The sequence below is a fragment of the Tupaia chinensis genome, unplaced genomic scaffold, assembly GCF_000334495.1.
Source record: "Tupaia chinensis unplaced genomic scaffold, TupChi_1.0 Scaffold000046_2, whole genome shotgun sequence".
Lineage (NCBI taxonomy): Eukaryota > Metazoa > Chordata > Mammalia > Scandentia > Tupaiidae > Tupaia > Tupaia belangeri.
The window spans coordinates 84,265-94,852 of record NW_006159503.1 but is presented as its reverse complement, the minus strand read 5'-3'; the positions used below and the strand labels follow the sequence as shown (position 1 = coordinate 94,852).

At 38.4% G+C, this 10,588-nt stretch overlaps 1 pseudogene; it reads left to right on the top strand.

Moving 5' to 3' along the window:
• The first annotated feature begins 3,081 nt into the window (after nt 1-3,081).
• On the top strand, nt 3,082-3,466 carry LOC102481320 (39S ribosomal protein L51, mitochondrial pseudogene; annotated as a pseudogene).
• The last annotated feature ends 7,122 nt before the right edge of the window (nt 3,467-10,588 follow it).

Genomic DNA, 10,588 nt, shown 5'->3' with positions numbered 1-10,588 from the left:
AGAGTGTAATTAAGGGACCGCCATTATTCCTCAGTCATTGATGCTGAACTTTAGAAGTTGCTGTTGTGGTGCAAAGATCCTGACAGAGAGGAAATTAAGGCCCAGTCACAATCACCACTGCCCAAGGCACTGAAAAGATGACATTGATAACAGGATGGCCTTGGGCAGTCCTTGTCATAGCTCTGAGTTGCCCAAGTCCAGCCATTCACCACCAAGAGGGAGAAGGTGAGAGGACTGAAGTACTATCTACTTTCCAAGTCTTCAGATGTGTGCTTCTTTCTCTCTTCTCTCCTTTCTCTCTCTCACTCTCTTTTTTGCCAGCACTAAAACTATAGCCAGAACCTAGCTGGCAAGTTAGTCTGGAAAAGTCTTTCAAACCCTGTAGTACAAGGAAGAGCCTAGTAGGGGATGAAATGATTGCTTAGTATCAACTTAAAATTTCCAGCCCAGAGGAATATGTAACTTATCCCAGAGCCAGTCAACAAGAAGAGAATGGCAGAGTTGACAGTTTACTCATGCTATAAATTTACAGATTTATGACAGCTCTTTATAAAATTTATGTAAAGCACCAGCATATGGTGTAATGGTTATGTCTCTTGACTCCCATGTAGTAAGCCATGGTTTGAGTCCTGGACCCAGCAGCTTAAAAAACTCATACTGGGCATATGAACAGGCATTCTCAGTATCCTGAGAGAAGAACAGAGGAGAAGGGATTATAGCATGGCCACTCCCTCTGAGGGGTGATTTCTTGCTTTCTGTCTCTCTGTCTCTCTGGTGAGGGCACATGCCCTAAAGCAAAAATCTCACTTAAAAAAATAAAAGTTCACAGAAAATGCATATTATGATGAACTATGCATGACTTTCGATTTCTTTTGCACCAAAATTAGCTCATACTTTAAGTTTGCTTTCTACAAAATTTTTGAAGTTTTCTTGTATTATAAAACTTTTTTCAAAAGATTAGACATATTCTAATTTTATGATATACATTAAGTATAGTATTCTAATTGAATATATGTGTGTATACATGAATATCAATATATGTATGTATATGAGAAGTCTTTAAAAATTCATGAAAAATGGAATTAAAGTATGAATATATTTTGGTTCAAAAATTTTGAAACTAATGCATAGATTATTTGTAATACACATTTCCTATGAACTCTCTGAAGATCCGTATTTATTTATTTTTATTTATATTCAAATTTGATGAAGAATTGTTCCCCACATTGTAAAATTATTGAAAAGAATGTCTTAAATACGTAAATTATAGCCACTATTACTATAATGACTTTTACTCTGAAGTGTACATTGAAATTTTAGGTAACAGTATTAGAAACCCAATATGTTTTAGAAGGCATCGAAAAGTCTACCTCCAGAACATGAGAGTCGTGATTACGGTCTGTCAAGTGACAGATAAGTAATGCAAATCTTCACATAGTACTATAGAGAATTTCAGTAAATGTGGTAAATATTTGGAATCCTGTACTAAAGTTGTAAATAAATAATAAAAGGGGCCAAAAATGACTTACCACTGGGAAAACAATTGTTCCTTCTACCAGGCAAAAGTTTTCCTAATAATAACTAGAAAATACGGCCATAAACCTACATGTTCCTTAGTAAATACTGATGGATAATGCAGCAAAAACATTGTTGCACACTTGTGAAAAACAGAAGTTGTAAAACTTTTGCAGCCTGAGTGGTGTGTTGGACAGTCCGATAACAGTACAGATGTTTTTAGAATATATCATGCTATTTTCTAAAATCTGTGCCAATAATGAGATGAGGATAGCAGTAATTATTGTAAGCTACTGAATGAAAGAGGTGCTAAAGGAAATGTAGGTCCAATATTAAAAATCTCATTAAGGAAAAATATCTAAAGGAGAAATGTATATGTTTAGCCAGCAATATAGGAACTGCTATGATGAAAATAAAAATAGCAACATTATTCTAAAGTATACAGAGAAAGCATGATAAGTAAAATTAACCCTAACCCTAACCCTAACCCAACTGCGTTACTCACAGAGGAGTAATTGCAGAAAAGAGATGTAGAGCTGCTACAGAGGAATTGACACACCCAGTAACGAAATCCAGAGTTTTAGATTACAAGTCAATCTTCACAACACTTTATTATGAACTTGGGAGTTAGCATTATCATCTTTTGAAATAAATAGATATTTCTGTCCAGTTTCATCATGGCAAAGTGTTAAAAACTTTTTTTAATTAAGTTATGTTTCTTCCTTTTGTCACTTAAAGAAGTGTTCCAAATTTGTTCACCTTGTCGATGGTCCTGTATAGATGTCAAATAGAAAATGCATATATAATTTAAGAATCAACACATTTAGTTGGACCCTCTCAAATAAAGAAAATATTTTAATCATAAATGAGAAAATAATTGCTTTTCAAAAGAAACAAATGCCATGGGAGAAAATTTTGGAATCAGTGTTTGAAATAATTCCATCATTATGCTACTTACTGCCAAAAACATTATGTAGGAACTGTAAATATTCTTATCCTTATACTCTTAAGACACTTGGAAAACTTTCACAGCTTATTTTTAAAAGTCAAAATAAAAAAGTCATAGGATTTTGATAGCAAGGATTATTATTTTAAAAAGAGAAAAAGTTTTAAGAAATTATTTTGAAAAATCTTACAATAATGAAATATGAATGTCATGGATAGGTAAATACACACAATGAGAGTCGTCCATTTTTATCTATTTTCAAGTTATTTTAAAATCTATAATTATCACTAAATTGAGTATTAAAATAAAGTGAACTTAGAACCAAACCTTCAAATCCTAACATTGCAAAAGGTTGAGGTTGAGAGTTTAAAACAAATATTGATCATATTTAATTACGCTAATTAGTAAACTTTAGTTAGAACAAAGAGAGTGATCAGAGTCACTGCTGCTCAAGAGAAGCTGGATCCGGACTGGAAAAGGACAAGCCTGGCTATGCCCTCTGTGAGGCCAGCAGAGACAGTACTAGTGGTCATCTCCTTGAGTAATACCACACACCTGCTCTAGTCCTCATTCTTGGGCTCGTTTCACATGCATGCTGCTGAGGGGGACAAGCTAGGGCAATGGCAGGAAGCCTCTCTGGGGCGGTAACTAGGAGCCTGTGGGGCTGTGTGCCTGCTGCCTGCAGAAGCTTCCGCCTCAGTGTTCCCAGACTGACCGGAGTAAGGCTCTCTGTCTGCCGCACTAAGTGGTTGATCGTGGGAATGAGAAGAGGGCTGTGTTCAGTGAATATGGCATTATCAGGATCCTAGGAAATTTTGAAAAGCCTGGAAAAGAACTGATCAAAGGTCCCACATGGCTTGGAGGCTGGAAAGGGAATGAATTGCAGCTTTGTATCCAGAAGAAGAAAATGGATGGAGATCAATGTTCTTTGATGACCTGTACAACCTGAACAAACGTATCAGTTATCTTTACAAACACTTTCAACGACATGGGAAGTATGGATAGAAGGGAAAGCTGGAAACTGAAACAGGCACATCTGACACTCTGGAGAAAGAGTACTTTTCACAGTCAGGAAAGGGCTTTGTATGCTTTCTGTATTGAAATGGGTTTCACTGGAATCTGATACCCACACACTTCATTTTTCTCCACGTGCTATTTCTATTCACTCTTGTAGATTATGAAGGCTGACTCATCCTTAAGTCTCAGGGTATTAGGTTTGGACTTTATCACTTGCCTTGTATAATCTAACTACATTGGCCTTAAAAAAAGAGAAAGAGAGAGAGAAGCTAGATCTTTATGGAATATCACAGGTTCTATTCCCGGGTCATCCTGTACACAGTGGATGATGCACGTGCCTATGATCTGGCTGGCTAGGAAGGCTGGCAGCAGTGTGGGGGTGCAGTGTGAGACACTGTGAAAGGCAATTGCCTTTCTTTCTGTTTCTCACTCACATGGAAGAAATGTTTTAAAAAGTAGACATTAAAATAAAATAAAAATATAAAACATCTTTTTTTTATTTCTATGCTATGTATTTTTTTAGAGCTTTTTTTTTTTTTTTTTTTTTTTTTTTTGGCTATTTTTTTTTTTGGCTATCGGGCGCGTGCACTCACTCGCCAGACAGAGAAAGAGAGACAGAAAGGGAGAAATCATCCCCCAGGGGGGATGGCCACACCGCAATCCCTTCTCCGCCATTCTCCTCTTGGGATCTTGGGCACACACACACACGCGCCCGGCCTGAGTTTTAAGCCACCGGGTCCAGGACACGAACCACGGTCAACTACGTAGGAGTCCAGCGACATAGCCATTACCCTAACTGCTGGTCCCAATGCTATGCATCTTTTTTACAATGTAAAATTACATAATAAATTAGGACAGTGTATGAATCTTCCACTATATCAGGAATTACTCTAAAACCTACTGGCTTAACACAGCAGATGTTTATTCTTCAGAGTTTCTCTGGGTGTGGGAGGTAAGTAAGCACAGGTCATTTGGGTGCTTCTGACTCAGGGTCTTTGCTGTGAGGTGGCAGTCTTCTCAGGAAATGGCATGAGCTGAAAGATCTGCTTCTCTCTCCTTCACATGGATTTTCATAGTCTCAGTTCTTCCTAGTCTGGTAGGCTGAGGATCTCAGTAGCTTAACATGCTGTATGGGCTTTTATAGGGCTCCTCTGGCTTTGCTTAGAACGAGTGAGAGAGGATGCTTGAGAAGGAAGCCACAGACTTTTTGTATCCTGATTCCAAAGTGACATCTTTGACAACAATCATTAGAAGTGCATTGTTAGGTCCAACCAACATTCAAAGGAAGGCGAAATCACACAATGGCATAAACACCAGCATGTGGAGAGTACAGGGATATAATAGAGGCTGCCTACCTCAGACAGAAATGTGTATGTACAATTTGTAAGAATCAAAATGTATAATGTTTTTCAAGTTTATGTATTTTCCCCATCAGTGAGAGCTTGCAGAGGCAGATAGCACTCCAACGCGATCTTCCCAGCATGATCCCCCAGTTTCAGCCAACCTCAGATAAAGGCAGGCGTGTGACCAGTATGCTCAGGGAGGTCTCCAGACACAAAAATGGACCCTTCCCACGTGGATCAGCCTTGCAAAGCATTCATTTCCGCTGTGCCACTGCCTGGCCCCTATTAAAGCATAAATGTTGACTTGCATCCGTTTGAGATTATGAAAAAGTTTTGGAAATATTGGTGATGGTGACACAGTTTTGTAAACGTACTCAATGCCACTGAATTGTACATTACAAATGATTAAAATGGTTCATTTTCTCTGTGTTTGCCACAATAAAAATAAGTATAAACAATTTTTATACAATGCATTTTCAAATTTTTCACAAATAATTTATAAACAGGAGGCAACAATAAGAGACTGGAATCTTTTTGTAAAAATCACAAAATGTCAAAAGATTGGAGCTATAAATATTTGGGATTTGCTTTGTTTAAGCTGAACCATATGATTCTTTTTCACTCCTCAAAAGAGGAGAATGGAGAGGGTTGATAATTGAGCCGAGATGAATCTTTCACTTATTCAGATTATTAATTCTATGTTCAAGAGGTAAGCATGGGAACCAGCAGTTAGCGTAATGGCTATGTCACTGGACTCCCAGGTAGTCGACCATGGTTTGCGTCCCAGACCCGGTGGCTTAAAACTCAACGCCGGGCACGTGTGCGTGCGTGCCCAAGATCCCGAGAGGAGAATGGAGGAGAAGGGATTGCAGCGTGACCATTCCTCCTGGGGGGTGATTTCTCGCTTTCTGTCTCTATGTCTCTGTCTGTCTGTCTGGCGAGCGCACGCTCCCTATAGCAAAAAAAAAAACCTCTCCCAAAAAAAAAGAGGTAAGCAAATGTTAGTTCGTGATTCTCAAGCATGCATTCAAGCTGAATTCGGTATCCCTTATCAATGACCCCCCCACCTTCAACAGAAAGATTTCCTATTCTTTTCTTGTATGTTTCTTTCAGATCGCAGAACTACCATAAAAATCTTGATCCAAAATGGAAGTCTCAATATCATTCTTGACTTCTTATCCTGAATCTCCTATTGGCTAACAGTGTCTGTCAATCTTGCCTTCTAAATACCTTCCAAATCTATGCCTTTATTTTCACCCCAAACATGAATGCCCTAATACAGGCTCTTGTCCTTTCACACCTGAGCTAGTAGAAAGAATTATGACTGGATATCACACATCTGTTTTCTCTCCCTGTAATAGTTATCCTTCACACTCTACAAAAAGTCTTCCCCATTCTCATATATAATTTTTTCTTTTTTTTAAATTATTTTATTTTTTTTTTTTTTTTTTTTTTTGTGATGAGAGAGAGAAAAGAGAGATGGAAAGTGAGAAAGCTAGCCACCAGGGCTGGGACTTGAACCGTGTTCGTCAATGAGAGAGTCTAGTGCCCTTAACCACCACGCCACCTGCCAGCCCCTATATAATCTTTTCTTAAGATCCTATATTGGGACAAGCAGTTAGCGTTATGGCTATGTCGCCGGGCTCCCACATAGTCGACCGCGGTTCACGTCTTGGACCAGTGGCTTAAACTCACGCCAGGCGGGTGTGCGTGCCCAAGATCCCGAGAGGAGAATGGAGGAGAAGGGATTGTGGCGTGGCCATCCCCTCTGGGGGGTGATTTCTCACTTTCTGTCTCTCTGTCTCTCTCTGTCTGTCTGGCGAGCACACGTGCCCTATAGCAAAAACCTCTTAAATAAAAAATCCTACATTAACATCTTTGTAGAAAACGCTAGAACTCTTTTTATAACTTACAAAACTGCATGGTCTGAGCCTGCCCTCTTTTTCGGCCTCATGGTACTCCACCCAACCAGGCCCTATCTTGCAGCCAGTTATGCTTCATCTCTTCTCCTTGTCTTCTCTTTGTCCCTCTCTACTCTCTCTCTCTCTCTTTTGATTTTATACACCCATTTTTGCGGGGAGGCTGTATGCACATCATTACACAGTAAGTCTATGTATTCGTCAGTCTTTTCTACCTTTCCAGGACTTCCTGAATTCCTTACTCTTTGACCTCCAGGTCTAAACCCAGTGCTATTTCCTTGTGTGTAGTTACAGTCAACAATTACTGTCTCATTTGTGAGAGAATGGAGGGATTAGGAAATAGAAGAGACAGAAGCCTCACATGGGCTCTTATTTCACAAGACTTCTGAGGTCATTTCCATCTTTTTTACTTTATGACCATACTGATTTTACCTTTTAGTGGATCAATGTTGTGTGGGAAAGTACATTAAAGAAAGATTTAAAGAAGCTTATCTGATAATACTGTAGTTATCACTCCTCTTTGAATTAGCTTCTCTCTCTCTCCCTCTCTCTTACTTTTCTTGGAAACCACTTTAATATTATTTTCTATTGAGCTTCATGACAATTTTATCAGGTGGATGTATCAGGAAGTATTTATCCTGGGATAGCTTTTGCTTCTTCTGACTTTGGATGAGTTACCTTGAAGAGTAAAGTGAATTCAGAGTATTATTGTTGTTATGCAATTTTAAAGTTTCTTCAAATCTGTTCCCACATTTCATTGAGCCTGACCTGTTAGCTAACATTTATAGAGACATCTTTATCATAGTCCCTTTGTTGTCAGAATGTTTTGAATACAATTTCAGACTAGGTGTTTTATGATCTCTAGTTTATAATAATGTTTTACTGGCCTAAACAACACGCATTTATGTATTGCTATCCCTGGTATTTGATCTAGTTATAGGGGTTTATATTTTTTAAATAAATTTAAAACAATGTATGTTATTTGCCGTGCCCTTACAACTTTTTTTTTTTTTCATTTATTTATTTGTTTACTGTGTGAGAATCCATCATCTTAACCACCATGCCACCTGCTGGTCCCAACCTTGTCACTTTTTGTTTCTCATTCCAGGTCTTTACCAAAGGAAGCTGATGGGTTTAATGAGTAAAGTTCTATTTCATTTTAGAGTATTAATGCAGGTATCGCTTTTCTGAATGAATCAATTTAAGCAAATGCTCAGTGTCACTGGGGTCTCCACTATGTGGACAAGGGCCTTGGTAGCTCTGACACTTGTATATTTGATGGGTCTTCAGATGGCATCTAGTCCATACCCCAGCCTATCAAACCAGTTGTTTTGTTTTTTAAATAGAGCTCTTCAAAATTCTACAATCTAGCCAAAAACAGTTCCAATAAGTAATTTAGTACTAACAAAATGAATAGAATGTTTTTCTATTTTTATCACTCCTTAATTTCTTAGTAATTATTACTAAGAATTAATTTTATCAAAAAGACTATGTTGTGAAAATAGATGACCACAGATTCATGATTTACACTTAGGTGGTGATTTTCTCCCCTTTAATATGAAGCAAGTGAAAAAAGGCCAGATTTGTGAAATTAGAGATTGGATTTCTTTTCTTTCTTTTTTTTTTTTGGATAGGTTTCTGCTATAGGGTGCGTGCACTTAGCAGAAAGAGAGAGACAGAGAGACAGAAAGTGAGAAATCACCCCCCCCCCCAGGAAGGATGGCCACACCACAATCCCTTCTTCTCCATTCTCACCTGGTGTGAGTTTAAGCCACTGGGTCCGGGACTTGAACCACAGTTGACTACATGGGAGTCCAGCAACATAGCTATTACACCAATTGCTGGTCGTGGATTGGATTTATTTATTCATAGCCCAACCAATAGCTATACATGACCCCTTATGTTACCTAGTTAAAGTATTTCCACCTGAAAACAAAAGAGCATGCTCTTGAAAAAACAGGCTCCTGGTGTGGATTGTTTAGGTTTTAGGATTTTTCCCCCTAAGACCAGTTTGACAGTTATTAGAAGGAAGAGATGATAAGGCAGCATTGATGAAGGGCCAAAATGTGTAGTTTACTGTGCTATGAGATGACGGTGATTGACTTCAGTTCTGTCCCCCTGTAAACAAGGATTACTGGCACTGAATGCATTCTGGGGCGCCCTCCCCCTGAATAAGCTCCAGCATTTGTAGCAAGGAGGCTGCACAGCATTTACAGAGCCAGGACTTCAAGGCAGGGCACCTCGACTGTTTGTTGAAGTATCAGAGCCTAAAACCTTTCATTTTGCCTCCTCATCACCATCTTTTCTTTTCAGGTCCAGCAAGTGATGTGAAGTTAAAGCAGCTGAGCCCCACATGGCCGACTTCATGGTTTGAGTCCCAGACTTGACAATGTGAGAATCACACCAAGCACATGTACTTGGGAGCCCCAAATCCCAAGAGTAGTATGAAGGGTATGTGGTGTGACCATCTCCTCTAGGGGGTGATTTCTCACTTGCCCTCTCTCTCTATCTCTCTCCTTTGTATCTCTTCAGCATGCATCTTGTAGCAAAAGAAAACAAAACAAAACAAACCGTCATATAAAAGAACTTTCACATGGTCATAGAATTCCAACAAAATAAAAAAATCAAAACTCAGATGTTTGGTTAAGTAATACATGACTCTCTAAGGAAAAACAGCATTCTTACTTGGAGAATTTTAACTTTTTTCCACAAATCTGAGAATCATGATAGAAGATTGCTATTTCCACAGACTGAAATCTGTTGAACAGCTAATGTAAGAGCAGGAGCTCTTCTGGTGGAGAGCATGTTTACAAACCCGTTTGTAATAACATCAAGGCATCAGAATCACAGAAATAAATGGAGCATCCCTGAAACAATTAGGTTAGCCTGAGCTCTTCCCACATGTGATTGGAGTTGATCTAATCGGCCTGTGCAGTAAGTTAGCCCGAGTGTTTGCATATGATGCATGCATGTTTACAGTTCCAAACACATTAGAAATAGTTTCGTTGACTCTCTTTCTCTTGGCATTAATTCTACTAAAGAAATCATTCACAGTGCTTCCAGTGGTAAGGGGTGGCATTTGGGGTGATTTGCCACAACTTCCTAAAGCTTTTTCTCTATCTAAATGGTCAAATATCCATGAATGCCCTCTTAAGAGAAAGGGGGCACTTTCTATCTTTAACTAGCAGCTTTCCGTGATTGGTATCCCCAGATAAGATGAAATGGGGTCCACTCTTAACAGTGTATTTAACCATATTGAAAACTATATTGTATTTCCTTTTACTTTGCCTTGCTTTCTGTCCAAAATATAAGCAGTTTAAATAGAATTAAGAAAGATTCAGAGTATCTGAGAAAAAGAACATGTTATTTTATTACTTAACTCGTCACTCTTTCTAGCTGTTAAATTCTACAATTATCTTAACATATAGAATATCTATTATTAGAAACAAGAATATAATTACAAATTGAGTTCTATCATTTGATCCAAAATATCCAAAATCATCAAAATGATTTCAGACTTTTTTTTTGTCAGTTTGGAGTATTTGCACATACATAATGAAATATCTCATAAATGAACCCAAATCTAAGCACAGAATTCACTTGTGATTCTTATGTACCTTATTTTAGATCCTAGAGGTAATTTTATATAATATGTTTGGATTGTAGTGTTTTGACTGCAACCTGTCCTTAGGTCAGCTATGGAATTTTCCACATGTGGTGTCATCTTGGAACTCAAAAAGTCTGGATCTGGAGGTCAGATAATGCACAATTTTGACATGACACTCTGTGAGGCTGACCCAAGGTTCCAGGTTCATGTCTGGAGGCCTTCCTTAACATTCTGAGCACAA